Genomic DNA, 15138 nt, shown 5'->3' on the forward strand with positions numbered 1-15138 from the left:
AAGAGAGAAGGAAGATCATACAGGAAGTAAGGGAAGAAAGCAGCAAGCTTGTCTTCTGAGAGAGATAGACTGGAATTTGATATTGATGTGATATTGATGAAGTCAATTTTTAATGAGAGTGAAATTTAAAACATAGCCTATGTAGGCATTTGACCGCAGTTGTGCTGAAATAAAGATCATTAGTGTTTAGAAAAGTAAAATAACTAAGAGGCTAGGACATATAAGATTAAGCAAAGTGGATATTGAAATCACTCAAGTGGATAGCAATTGGAGAGCTGTCTAGGTAGAATGACATTGAAAAGGTTTAGAGGATGTAAAAGTTTTAATACCAATGAAAGTGTTGAAGATGAGGGAACACATGAATTATATGAATTATCCTTGGTCAGAAGTTGACATCAGACATCACTTTTACCAAGTTAATTCCACTTATACTTATTTATGCTTTGTTTTGATTCTAAAAACATGCACATTCTGACACTTTTGTTTTGGTATTAGTATAAAGAAAGAAAATGTGCCAGTTATGAAAGGAAATCACAAGAGCACAGGGCAGTAATTCATTTGGAACACAAGGTTAGCTGTAATAGCAATACGATAATAACCTAAAGAATAATGTTTAACTTATATAAATATAGCAAATTGCTTTTGTGAAACAAAGAGCTCAGTACAACTATGAACAAAAGAATAAGATTCTTTCGTTTTACCTGGAAGAAGTAAATGAATACCTTTCTGTGACATGGATGTTCCTTCCTGTGCTTGTATTTTTACTAAAGAAGTCAAAAGAGTTGTCAATTTTAGTTAAATGCTGCTATATTCAAAAGATGTGAAGAGAAATCTATTCTTTGGCACAGAAAAGCAAAGAAGGATATATAGGGCAATCCTGACAATATTGAAATCAGTCCTAACCCATAAAGAATATCAGGGGAAGAAAAATTACTGTAGTTATTTTCTGTTCAAAGTTCAAATGAAATCTTTGCACTTTTGTAAAAAAAAAGTTTCCTAAGAGTAGTCCCAAAAATAAAAGATGTAAAGATTTGCTATTTTTTGCTTACCTGTTTTTACATAAATCATATTCAGACACACAACTCAGGAAAAAAAAAAATTCCTGAATGTATAAGAGGCTAAAGAAACAGTGACATCTACAGCAGAAATAGTTAATGTAGCATTTACAAGTGATAGCCATCATAAACCAAATACATCTATTTCCATATTCAGCCTAGAGAGTGGGAACCTAGCTCATGTATGTGTATGCTATCTAAATAACAGAGGTGAATCATTCAAATCCTCTTTACTGTAATAAGAATGGAGAAACCTGCTGTAGCTAGCTCAGGGGGAAAAAAAAATAGCCATCTCATACTCAAGTAATATGTAAAACGTAGATTGTGTAAAGTGGTTTCTTTAGTGAGGTCATGAATGAAGCTTCTTCATGTAGCAAATAATTTTGGAATACTGTGTCTCAAAACAAATCAGAACCAAGATGCAATAAACAGATATACATCTAGACAGAGAATATAAATCAGAAAAGAAATAAACAGAATTGTACTCTGAAGTCTTGTTTTCTCTTAGTAAGTAAATCTCTAAGTCATTTTGCTATATATAACTCCTCTATATATAAATTCCACCTCTGTCCTGTACATGTCATTACTTTCTATCTACCTACTGAATATCTATCTACTTTCTCCAAATCTAATTACTTCCCAATTACGTTCAAGAGGTAGGTTCATGGTCACCTTTTTCAAAAAGTATCTCTGCATTCATGTTACAGACTAGCATCAAACTAATGTTGTTGTTGTTTAGTTGTGAAGTCAAGTCCAACTCTTTTGCAACCCCATGGACTGTAGCCTGCAAGGCACCTCTGTTCATGGGATTTCCTAGGCAAGAATACTGAAATGGGTTACCATTACTTCTCCAGGGGCGAAGATCCAGGGGATCTTCCCGACCCAGGGATCAAACCTGCGTCTCCTAAATTGGCAAGCAGATTCTTTAATGCTGAGCCACCAGGGAAGCCATGAAACTAATCAGCAACTAGTATTAGTAGTTGCTAAATTTATGCTAAATGCAGGATGAGAAAGATACATTGTACAGGATATAATTCAGGTTGGGCCAGATATGGAATACTCCCCAAACAGACGTATTCAAAATAAGAAAGAAAATGTTCAAAGGCAGAAAATATAATAAAGACTACACAAGTCTCTGATCCCCTGACTCAGACAAAGGGAGACTTTACTACTCTGGCCAGCTCTGTGAAAAGTACATGAACTTGACAAACTCTCAGTTTAGACTACAGAATTTTATTCTCTGCTTTGCAAACTTCAAGCCTTTGCAAACTTCTTCCACTGGTCTTTAAATAAGCTTTCACTGATTTGCAAGAAAAAATTACAAAAAAATAAGCCTCAGTGTAATTAGTTCTTTATATGGCAACATGTCCCATCACTTCATGGCAAATAGATGGGGACTCAGTGGAAACAGTGACAGACTTTATTTTCTTGGGCTCCAAAATCACTGCAGATGGTGACTACAGCCATGAAATTAAAAGACGCTTACTCCTTGGAAGAAAAGTTATGACCAACCTAGACAACATATTAAAAAGCAGAGACATTACTTTGCCAATAAAAGTCCGTCTAGTCAAGGGTACGATTTTTCCAGTAGTCATGTATGGATGTGAGAGTTGGACTATAAAGAAAGCTGAGCACTGAAGAATTAATGCTTTTGAACTGTGGTGTTGGAGAAGACTCTTGAGAGTCCCTTGGACTGCAAGGAGATCCAACCAGTCCATCCTAAAGGAAATCAGTCCTGAATATTCATTGGAAGGACTGATGCTGAAGCTGAAACTCCAATACTTTGGCCACCTGAGGCGAAGAACTGAATCATTGGAAAAGATCCTTATGCTGGGAAAGGTTGAAGGCAGGAGGAGAAGGGGATGACAGAGGATGAGATGGCTGGATGGCATCACCGACTCAATGGACGTGAGTTTGAGTAACTCTGGGAGTTGGTGATGGACAGGGAGGCCTGGTGTGCTGCAGTCTAATGTGGTCGCAAAGAGTCGGACACAATTGAGTGACTAAACTGAACTGATGGCAACGTGTCCTATGCTTAGAGATTATGTTCTTCCTCCATTTTTGGTGATAAAAAATGATAATTTGGATCATCTGTTTTGCTTGTATTCATGTCTCCATTCTACAAATTAAAAACTGTATCAGAAATTATACTTTAGTTACTGATTGTCCCCTTGCCCAGTGTCTATAAAAATCAAAGGGATCTATTGTCACTTAGTTCAGTTCAGTAGCTCAGTCATGTCCAACTATCTGCGACCCCATGGACTGCAGCACATCAGGCTTCCCTGTCCATCACCAACTCCCAGAGTTTACTCGAACTCATACCCATTGATTGAGTCATTGATAGCATCCAACCACCTCATCCTCTGTCGTCCCCTTCTCCTCCTGCCTTCAATCTTTCCCAGCATCAGGGTCTTTTCCAATGAGGCAGTTCTTCTCATCAGGGAGCCAAAGTATTAGAACTTCAGCTTCAGCATTAATCCTTCCAATGAATATTCAGAACTGATTTCCTTTAGGATGGATTGGTTGGATCTCCTTGCAGTCCAAGGGACTCTCAAGAGACTTCTCCAACACCACAGTTCAAAAGCATCAATTTTTCAGTGCTCAGCTTTTTTTACAGTCCAGCTCTCACATCCATGCGTGACTACTGGAAAAACTATAGCTTTGACTAGATGGACCTTTGTTGGCAAAGTAATGTCTCTGCTTTTTAATATGCTGTTTATGTTGGTCATGAGTTTCCTTCCAAGGAGCAATTTTAATTTCATGGCTGCAGTCACCATCTGCAGTGATTTTGGAGCCCCCAAAATAAGGTCTGTCACTGTTTCCCCATCTATTTGCCTTGAAGTGATGGGACCAGATGCCATGATCTTAGTTTTCTGAACTAGTTTTCTTAGTCATTTAGTTACTCTCTAGATAAAATTCTTTTTGAGGAGAGGATATCAAAGAATTTTGTAACTCTGAAAGACCTCCTCAATTCTTCAGAAGATTTTTAATTTTTTTTTTCCTCCATTCATTCCCTTAAAAAACATGGCTAAACTTCACCATATGCCCGACAGTATCCTAGTCACCTAGGATATATGTGAAAATGCCAGACAAGTTTCCTTCTCTAATAGAACTTAAATTCTATTTCAGGGACAAAGACAATAAACAAGTATACTGATTCATATATGATGCATAATTCACATAAAAACAAAGAATATACAGTATGCATAAAACTGAATAAAACTATGTGATAGTCACTGAGTAGTTATTTATATTTGGAAGATCACCATGGAAAATCTCTCTGAGAGGTAACATTTAAGCCAAGATTAGATTGGCTGTCAAAATTTAGTCAATGAAAATCTCTTTCAAGAAGATGGAAGAGCAGTCGGGAAAAAAAGGCCTGAAGGCATATTTTATGTAAAATGACTGATGCCCCTGGAGATGTGCCCTTGCAGCAGGGTTGATTCAAAAGCAGAAAGAAGGTTAGTTTGCTGAAAAACATTAGGCAAGACTCAGGTAAAGGAGTAGGTTATGGTCAGAGAGATAATGAGGATTATGAAATCAGTTCCACAACATTATAAATCTCCTCAAATTTAGTCTTTCATTCAATAATAATTCACATCTATTAGCTATTCAACATAATTCATATGTGCAATTACTGATTTCTAACAATAAGGCTTTAATGTTTAATTTTTAGACCTCCATTTTATAGAGATAAAACTAAGTAATCTGTGCTCCATCACACAGATAATAAATGAGAAGCATTATTTGAGTCTTTAGTGTTCTCTATATATGATGATGTTTCATATGTAAACATGTCTCTGGAAACAGACATCTACTTCCTTTTCTGATCTAGATGCCTTCCTTTTTCTTACCTAATTTGTCAATTATACCTCAAAAAATGTTGGGAAGAAAAATATACTTCTAAACTGTTTCCTTAATTGCTTTTCTACTCAGCCTTAGACATCACCATAGTACTAACAATTCTCATGAGAAAAGAGCAACCTACTATAGTATTCTTGCCTGGAAAACCCCATGGATGGAGGAGTCTGGCTGGTTACAACCCACAGGGTCGCAAAGAATTGGACACGAATGAGTGCCCACACACACAGCACACTAATTACCATTTTAGTGACTTTTATTTTCCCCTGAGATTCAGTTGCTTAAAAGAGTATTCCATCCTAACATCCCAAAACATTTCAAGCTCAGTATGTCTCATATCATTTCCTCCACTCCTAAGCCAGTGTTCCCTTTTGTCTTTGTGCTTCTTGTTTCCGGGCACCAACTTCCTCCTATTTACCATAATAGTGATGTTAGGAATAAGCTGCAAATCCACTCTCTTCCCAACCTTTTAATTTTTAGCATCAATCTTCCTAAATTGACCTAAACACTATTTTGGGTTTTTTTTTTTTCTTTTTTTTCTTTTCTTTTTTTTTTTTTAGCATTTATTGATTCAGGAAATAAACACAAAATTCTTAATAAAATTACTTGGAATCTGCCTATTTTGGCTTCTCATTACTTACCTTTCCACCTCCTGTTATTATATACGGTTCTGCTCAGCTGCTTTGGCTACGTTTTACCCTATCAGTGTGCTTTTTCTCTTTGACTGGGAAATGGTAATGTTGATTGGACAACATGACCTTTCTGTAAGGGTTTGGGCAAGGATCATCATAAGTACCTAAATGTCTTAGCAAAGGGGAAGTGACAGATGGAGGGGAAAGAGAGCAGAAATAAAAGTTCTAATTTTACATCCTGTTGAGCCCATTCTTCTCTGAAGGAGGGGCTGTTGACTCTACAATCACTTGCCAAACTACCGAGCATGTTTTGCTGAGATAGACTAAAGAGTCCCCAAGGATCAATTGCTCCAAAACTCTTAACTCTACCCACATGGCACTCTTGACGCTGACAGCTCCCACTTTTGCGACACCAGGGAAAATTATCTCCTAATTTAATGACCAAAATTTAATGACTAAGTGATTGGTGGCTGAGGCTGAGGTGTCCGAGTCAGGATGGGTGTGAGGTGATCTCAGTTACAAGAAGTCAAAGGTTTATTTCCTCTTTTTCCAAGTGAAGGCAGAGGGAATGTGGTTGATGAAGCCGGCAGCTGGTACAACACAGAACCTACCTGGACTCTAACATAAGGCTGGCTGTGCTTTCCTCTGGGGCCTTGCTGGGGCTACCAGCAGGTAAGCAGAAAGGGGACTAGAAGGGTAGGAGCCTCTGGGAAGGAGCCCGCCCCTGGGAGGCTATTCAGTGGTCCCTCTGCTGAAAGCCCAAGGAACAGAGAATGACTATCCTCGTTAAAAATCGGCCATTCTACTGCCATCCTTCATAGCGACACCTACCGCCGCAGCAAGCCCTGGAACAACCAGCCACAGGACCACTAAGAGCCACAGAACCACCACTCACAGAAATATCACCATCAGCCTAAAGTCCACAACAGCCGCTCACAGTCCTGCTGCCACCACCAGTCACGGTAACGGCTCAGTTCAGCTAACAAGCAACGGCACTGCCACCCACCCAGGAGCCTCCTCCAGTGTCCCCAACCCAGGATCACCATCACTCTCGCCCAGTCCTGGCCAGGCCCTCAAGAGGCAATAGACTACACTTGGCTAATTGTTCCCAGCCCCACAGCCCGCTCCCAACCCAGAGTCTCCTCCCCAGGGTGGAAGAGAGGTAAAGCTACAAGATAGCGGAGGACAGAAGGGGAAGGAGACGAGGACTTCTGCTATGGTTCAGAAGGGAAGAAGGAAAAGTGAAGAAGGAGACAAATACAGAGTGAGGATGAAGTCAGAAGGGCGCCTTAGAAGGCCCAGTTGTGTAGTCTTGTGACCCTTTCATCTTTAACTTCTACAGGCCTAAAGCATCTATGTACTGAACACCAACAGAACCAAAGCCTGGGGCGGGGGGCGTGGCAGTGAGCGTACTCACCCCACTTGCTTCCCGTGCTCATTCCACTGTGTGCAGCTCAGCTTTGGATTCAAGCTAGTACTTAACCCTCATCCCTCACTCTTACCCTCCAAGTGTCTATCCCTACCAATCCCCTGCCACACTCCTTACTCTGTGTACCTGGATGTCACTCTCGCCTGCGACCCAGAGTCTTCCAGTTCCCCTCCCCAGGAGCCACTGGACAGCACTGTTGATCTGAATTAAATGACTGTGGATTACAATGTGCCCTTCCCCCCAGGCAGCCTGTGAGTAACCTTCCCTTTCTCATCACTTATACTAGGTGTCTGGGCTTCTCAAGGGACTTAAGGGTTGGGGGGATGGGGTGAGGGGGACTTGGTTTTGGAGCTAATTCTGCCTCATTCTTTTGCAGAGGACATTCTTAGTTCAGAGTTCATCCCTTAAGATCTCTGGCCTAGAGCTTCAGTTACTAAAACGCAAGCCTCATTCTTCCACCAACTCTATTATCTCCCTTCTTGAAAACTCAGATTTCCTCCTCCTCTCAGGCCTATCAGAGCTAGGGTAACTGTCCTCCCCTCCTCTTTAACTCTGCCAGTTCTCCCCCTTTCCCCTTTTGTTTTTTGCTCTGAATCATCAAGGTGAGCTCCTTAGCAATCTCCTACTTCCCAATGTCCCCCACATTCCTTTCTCCCTACCTTTATTTCACCCACCCCCATTATCATGCCTCCTTGCCCTATGTTTCCACCAGGTTTCTCTTGTCCCAGTGACCAATCCATCTTGCTGCCTCTCATTATAGATCTGATCTTACCGGCCCTCCTCACCTTGGTGCTTGTTACTTTTCTGTATTATCAGGAGACAGCCCCCCAGACTTCTGAGCACTTATCTGAACACCCAGGGCACAATTCTCACCACTCAACTGACTCAGAGACAAAGTTATCTTCCTTCTCTGTCTTGATGACCAAGAATAGAGATAATACAATCAGGAGGGATAAGGGGAGAGATGTTTATTAAATGTAACTGGTTCCTCCTTCCCCATTACCAGTGGGAGAATAGTAAAATTCACTGAAATGTTTATCCTTGGTTTTTCTCGTCTGTCCGGTCAGGATTAAAAGCCATGTGTTTCTTGGTACATGCTTCTCTATGCCTTCCATGGTTGAGTCTCAGGGAGCCAGAAACATCTGATGCGTTGGGGGGCGGGGAGGTCACAGTGTGACCCAATGCCCACAGAAGTCAGTTCCCCAAAGCTTGGCACAGGTGGTGGTGTCAAGTCTGCCTTGCTTCCCTTCCTCCTCTTCTTTGGGGGCCCCTGGCTGCTCCAGTTCCCTCCCTCCTCCACCCACTGCAGTGGCCCTGCTCCTGATCCTCACATACAATTACAGGTGAAGCAGGCAGCAACAGCAATGAATGTGTGAAGGTCACAGCTGTGTCACCTTTTCTCTAAAAGCTACACCGGTTCTTCCTTAGCAACAAGAATGCCCTGCCCTACCCCCTGTGGATGGCAAACTGGTAGGGTTAAACTCACCACACCTGAGATACTCCTATCTCACCTGCAAAGGATTTTCATCAATCACAGAAATAGTGGGTTTTCTGACCTCCATACTCCTGGGAACAACATGTCTCCAGCCTGGGCCACCCCCCGAGCCTACCCTGATATCCTGGGTGGGGGTGGTGGCTGGCACCCCCAAGGCGGCCTGTGTGGACTCTAAAAAGACCTTCCAGACAGCCGCAGCCTGCACGACCGACGAGCGCCAGTCCGCACTTAACAGTAAACCACGATGCAATCTCTGGGAGCCCCTTCCAATTGTAGAAGCCTTGAAAGGCTACAGAAAGCGGCCACCAGGACCCAGAGACGCACCCCTTTGAGGGGAGCCCGCACATGGCAGGAACTCAGCAGCCACACCTCGCAGACACTGCGTACGATCTTGCTCCGACCCCGCCGACTGCAGCGCGGGGAATCAGCAACCTCACGTTGTACTTCCAGCAGGCACCCAGACACCAGACCGTGAGGCCAGGCCCACCTCCGCCCAGACAGCCAAAGCTTGGCGTCCTGGCAGTGGTGGCAGAGGTCAACGCTCCCCACCAGGTAGTCCTAGGTGGCCCTGGGGGCCTTACCCAAGTCCTGGCTCAGCATGCGATTTGCCCAGAAATGGTGCCTTCAGGCCAGCGGGGTGAGACAGAACCCTGGGCTATCATAGAGGTGCAAGGGCTGGGCCCGCTCACCTACCCTGCCTCCCCTTCGACTTCACTGACCCGGCCTGGCTGGGGCACCCATCTCCAAGGCCTGGGCAGCACATGGGCGCGGAGCCTATGGACCCACCTGGCTGGCACAGTCCCGCTCCCCAAGCCGCCCAAGCTCCCCGAGCCCCACGCTGTTTCCTCTGGAGACACCCAGAGTATAGTAGATAGAAAGCTGTGTCCCCACCCGTGACGTGGTGGGGACTCACGTACCTTCTCTCTCATCTTTGAAAATGTCAAGTCAGCTGGAAGAAGACAAAGTGGTCCTGAGCGGCAGCAGCATCGCGGACAGGCAGGAGGAGAAACCCTGCCGCCAAAGCAGAAAGTATTTAACAAAACAGCGCAAAAGACGGAACTGCGCAGGCGCACAGCTCTGGCGCGCTTCAGGTTTTCAAATCGGACCAGTTGGAAAGGTGCCAGCGGAAAATGTGGGCTCCTGATGAAGCCTGTTTTTCTGTCCTGTATATCTTAATTGCCAATACTCCAGTCCACTATTTGTGTGAACTTTATTGAGGTATGATTGACAGGTAATTTAGGCTGCAGTTCATCTCTTTCGTCGGTTACTTCAATATTGTAGTCTCCTGACAGAATTCCCTATCTGAAATTTTCTTCTCTTAAATCCATATTTCACAGCCATGGTGGTTATTTTTCTAAAACAATAATATGAGATTTCTATGCCCTTTGCTTGTATTCAATCACTTGATCACTGTACAAATTGCCGTCTCATACATACCCAGCATCCCCTCATGTAGTCTACATAAACATCAAGCCCTTGACTTGCCTTTAGTCTGTCTTCCAGGTACACCTTTCTTCATCTTACTAGAGTATTCTTATTTTTCAAAACCAATCCTTATTCTTTTATATCTATGTGAAATTACGACTCATTTTTTATATACCTTCATCATCACCATAATCATACCATCACCATCACCATCATCACTGGCTGCCATTGAAGTGTGCATTTATAACACTATGTTAAACACACCATACATGTTATATTACTATGCTAATATAATTTGAGTTAAAAAAAAAAAAAGCTGAGGGTTAAAAGATTAAGTAACTTACCTAATATTACAAACTTAGAACATAGCAAAAACAGCATGAAATTCAATATTTTCTGATTTCACAGTCTGTCATTCTGCCTGCCTTGATCTACAATACCTTTTGTGTACTTTCCACATACATTTTTAATTACATACACTATATAATATTGCATTCATTTTTTTACATGTGTATCAATCTTATATCCATCCAAGAATGACTATTCCATGATATTGTAGACTGTAATATATTTGTGACCATTTCCGTATCTATGTAGCTAACACCTGATGAAGTTTCTGATACTCTATAGATGTGAGAGTTGGACTGTGAAGAAAGCTGAACGCCCCAAAATTGATGCTTTTGAACTGTGGTGTTGGAGAAGACTCTTGAGAGTCCCTTGTACTGAAAGGAGATCCAACCAGTCCATCCTAAAGGAGATCAGTCCTGGGTGCTCATTGGAAGGACTGACGCTGAAGCTGAAACTCCAATACTTAGGCCATCTCATGCAAAGAGTTGACTCATTGGAAAAGACCCTGATGCTGGGAGGGATTGGGGGCAGGAGGAGAAGGGGACAACAGAGGATGAGATGGCTGGATGGCATCACCAACTCGATGGACATGAGTTTGAGTAAACTCTGGGAGTTGGTGATGGACAGGGAGTCCTGGCATGCTGCGATTCATGGGGTTGCAGAGAGTCGGACATGACTGAGCTAGTGAACTAAACTGAATAGCTATAACATATATAAGTATAAAACATAAAAATAGGAGCAAAATTTACAAATGTATGGGAGACATATATGCATATGAAAAACATTGTAAAGAAATCAGCATTATTAAAATTAATTCAAGTTCACTCAATTTTAATAAAATAGTTTTGGGGAATATTACTCAGCCATTATAAAGAATGCATTTGAATCAGTTCTAACGAGGTGGATGAAACTGGAGCCTATTATAGAGAGTGAAGTAAGCCAGAAAGAAAAACACCAATACAGTATACTAACACATATATATGGAATCTAGAAAGATGGTAACTATAACCCTAAATGCGAGACAGCAAAAGAGACACAGATGTATAGAACAGACTTTTGGACTCTGTGGGAGAGGGCAAGGGTGGGATGATTTGGGAGAATGGCATTGAAACATGTATATTATGATATGTGAAACAGATCGCCAGTCCAGGTTGGATGCATGATACAGGGTGCTCAGGGCTGGTGCACTGGGATGACCCAGAGGGATGGGATGGGGAGGGAGGTGGGAGGGGGGGTCAGGATGGGGAACACATGTACACCCATGACGGTTCCATGTCAATGTATGGCAAAACCACTACAATATTGTAAAGTAATTAGCTTCCACTTAAATAAATTTATATTTGAAAAATAAAATAAAATGAAATAAAAAATAGTTTTGGGATGTTCTTTTAACTTGACAAATAGTAGAAACTTTATGTAAAAAAAATTAAAAGCATTAAAAGAGAAAAATAGAAGTTATATAAAAATATATATTATAAATATGTATTATAAAAATAGACATTATAGATGGCTATAGACATTAGAACATGTTATTATAAACAAGAATGAAGAAAATGACATAATACTAACAAAAATAGATAATCAAAATTTAAAAAATCACCATATATAGTCACTATTATATAATATATAGTCATATATATGTGTGTGTGTGTGTGTGTAAATTCTTTCTTGAACTCATAAAGAAGTACTTTTAAAAACTGACTTTAGGAATACTGATTATCAATTAGAAAAACATGAATATCCTTACTTCATGCCATATGCACAATATTGTTTGTTGTTGTTTAGTCACTAAGTCATATCCAACTCTTTTGTAGCTCCATGGACTGCTGTAGACTTTCAGTCTCCTCTGTCCATGGGATTTGCCAGGCAAGAATACTGGTGTGGGTTGCTGTTTCCTTCTCTTGGAGATCTTCCCAACCCAGGGATAGAACTCCAATCTTCTGCTTGACAGGCAGATTCCTTACCACTGAGCCATCAGGGAAGCCCGTGTACCGCATTATGACATAATGAGAATAAAGGCTTTACAATAAGAGACAAAGATGAAATTTAAATATTGAGGCAATTTCAATATAGTAAAAATGTATAACATTTTGCTAAATAAAAATTTGATGTTTCTATATATATAAATAATAGAAGTGCCAAATAATTTTAGGGAGAAATAGCAAAGAATGTGATAACAAATTAGTTGATATTTTTATTTTATATAAAATTTATGAGTGATGATATGAAAATACTATAGATTCTATAACAAAGACTTGACCAGACATATCTGAATATGGAAGTAAAATAGTTGGTAATAAATTGTCAACATATCTCAGATTAAAAAATCAATTTAACACAACAAAAAGTATTCAGTCCCCTGAAACACTGGAAAAATTAATTTCAAACATTCCAATGTTTTCTTAGTGTCCTAGAACACTAGTTAAGATGTAATTTGGTGAAATTCTTCAGTAATACTAATTGGTGTCATATATCTAGAATCTTAATTTATGTATTTTGACCTATTATTTTCCTTTCCTAAGTTTATTGTGCTAAAATTATTAGAATTGTAGGCAAAAGTTTATATGTGCAGATGTTAATCTCAAAATTATTCATGATAAAAAAATCAAAAAATATTAAAATTTCAACAATGTTCATATATAAAACATTGTATTTTAATAAATAAAACTATATGATCATTAAAACATGACTTTAAAAGATAATTGAGCATGATGATAGGCTTATGATACAGAATTGAACCAATGATAGGGTATACAAAGCAAAAGTATATAATATGATGTTTATTAAATTATATTGTTTGTATTCATATACCAAATTTAATAATTATTGTACCTAAATTTGCATATTGATAATTTTGTTTTCATTTTTCTCTTTCTCTAAGTTGTTATAATGATCATATAGTATTTTTGTTTTCATTACTAGAATGTTTCCACAAAATTTATCTTTTCAGAAATATTTCTCTTTGAAAATACTCAGAGTCTAATAAGTAGGATAAAAAGGACTGCATAAAATTTTACAAATACTCTAATGCAATTTTTAAAAATAAAAAAATTAAAAATAAACTTTAAATATTATCAAGAAATGCAATAATGTCTGTGTTAATGTGGTTTTCATATATTATTCCACTTTCCTTATGTTTTATGTATAACCTAGATAAAATGTTAATAGTGTATCTTTACATTAAACTTCATAAACATTTCCAAGTTAGTTCCCAGTTAGTTTAGCCTAACTATAGATTGGTGGTTTGAACAACAGACATTTATTTCTCACCAGATCTGAAAGCTGGGAAGTCCAAAGTCGAAGTGCCAGCAAACCTGATGTCTGGTTAAGGCCCTCTTTCTGGTTTGCAGATGACCGCCTTCTCAATTTATCACCACATGGCAGAGTGGAAACATTTTCTGTGGTCCTTCTTAGAAGTCGCTAATCCCATTTATGAGAGTTCTACACTCATGACCTAATTATCTCTCAAAGATCCTACCTCCTAATACTATCAAATTGGGGATTAGAATTTTAATGTATGAATTTGGGGAGAGACAAATTTTTAGCCCATAATATATTCCCTGGTGGCTCAGCCAGTAAAGAATACATTTGCAATGTGGGAGACCTAGGTTCTATCCCTGGGTTGGGAAGATCCCCTGGAGAAGGGAATGGCTACCCACCCACTCCAGTATTCTGGCCTGGAGAATTCCAGGGACTGTATAGTCCATGGGGTCACAAAGAGTCAGACACGACTGAGTGACTTTCGCTTTCACTTTCATATGCCAAATAACAATCAAAGCAAAAACATTCCAAAATTTTTTTAATATTGCACATGATTAAAATTTTCCAAGATATTGTTTTTTTAAGTATGGATTTATTCAGTAAGTTTTGCTGTTGTTCATTTGCTAAATTGTGTCTGACTCTTTGTGACCCCATGGACCACAGCATGCCAGGCTCCTCTGCCTGTCACTATCTCTCGGAGTTTGCTCAAATTCCTGTCCATTGACATGAATTCTCAAATTCTGTCATCTCTTTCACCCCCTTCTTTTGCTTTGAATCTTTCCCAACATCCGGGTCTTTACCAATGAATCTTCTCTTTATATCTTGTGGCCAAAGTATTGGAGCTTCAACAACAGTCTTCCCAGTGAATACTCAGGGTTGACTTCCTTTAGGCTTGACTGGTTTGATCTCCTTGATGTCTGAGGGATTCTCAAGAGTCTCATCCAGTGCCACAATTCAAAAGCATCAATTCTTTGTTACTCAGGAGTCTTTTTAGTGCAACTGTTAATCTGTACATCACTACTAGAAAAACCATAGCTTTCACTACACAAAACTTTGTCAGCAGGATATGTCTCTGCTGTTTAATACAGTGTCTAGGTTTGCCACAGCTTTCCTTCTAAGGGGCAAGTGTGTTTTAGTTAAATTATGTTTTTAAATGTGAAAGAGGTAACTTATTAATACATAATATGTTGTTTTAATAATCAGGCACATACAAATTCAAATTAAATAACTCATAAACTAATACTTGATGTAGAGAGACATGAAGATTTCATTGTTTGATTCCTAATAACTTAAAAATAAAGGTGACAGGATTAACACTTTTCCAAATCTCACTAAAAATCTCAATATATTTCAGAATGACAAATGCACCCATTATAGATGATTCGAACCACATTGTGTATTGTAGTCTGATTTTGAATCTAGTCCTTTTTGCCATGTACATGAACTAAAAGGATAATCTAAGAGAGGAAATGTCTAAATATCAAAGATGTGTAAAGGGGGTCTTTTACTGGAAATGAAACCTTTTGGTGGAAGCCCAAGGTAAAGATGGGAATGTGCAGTTCTTTTGGAGGTGGCAGTGCTACATTAAGCATTCTCACAGTTGTCAACCTACCCCAAAATATACAAGAGTTG

This window comes from Dama dama, chromosome 19, assembly GCF_033118175.1.
Source record: "Dama dama isolate Ldn47 chromosome 19, ASM3311817v1, whole genome shotgun sequence".
Lineage (NCBI taxonomy): Eukaryota > Metazoa > Chordata > Mammalia > Artiodactyla > Cervidae > Dama > Dama dama.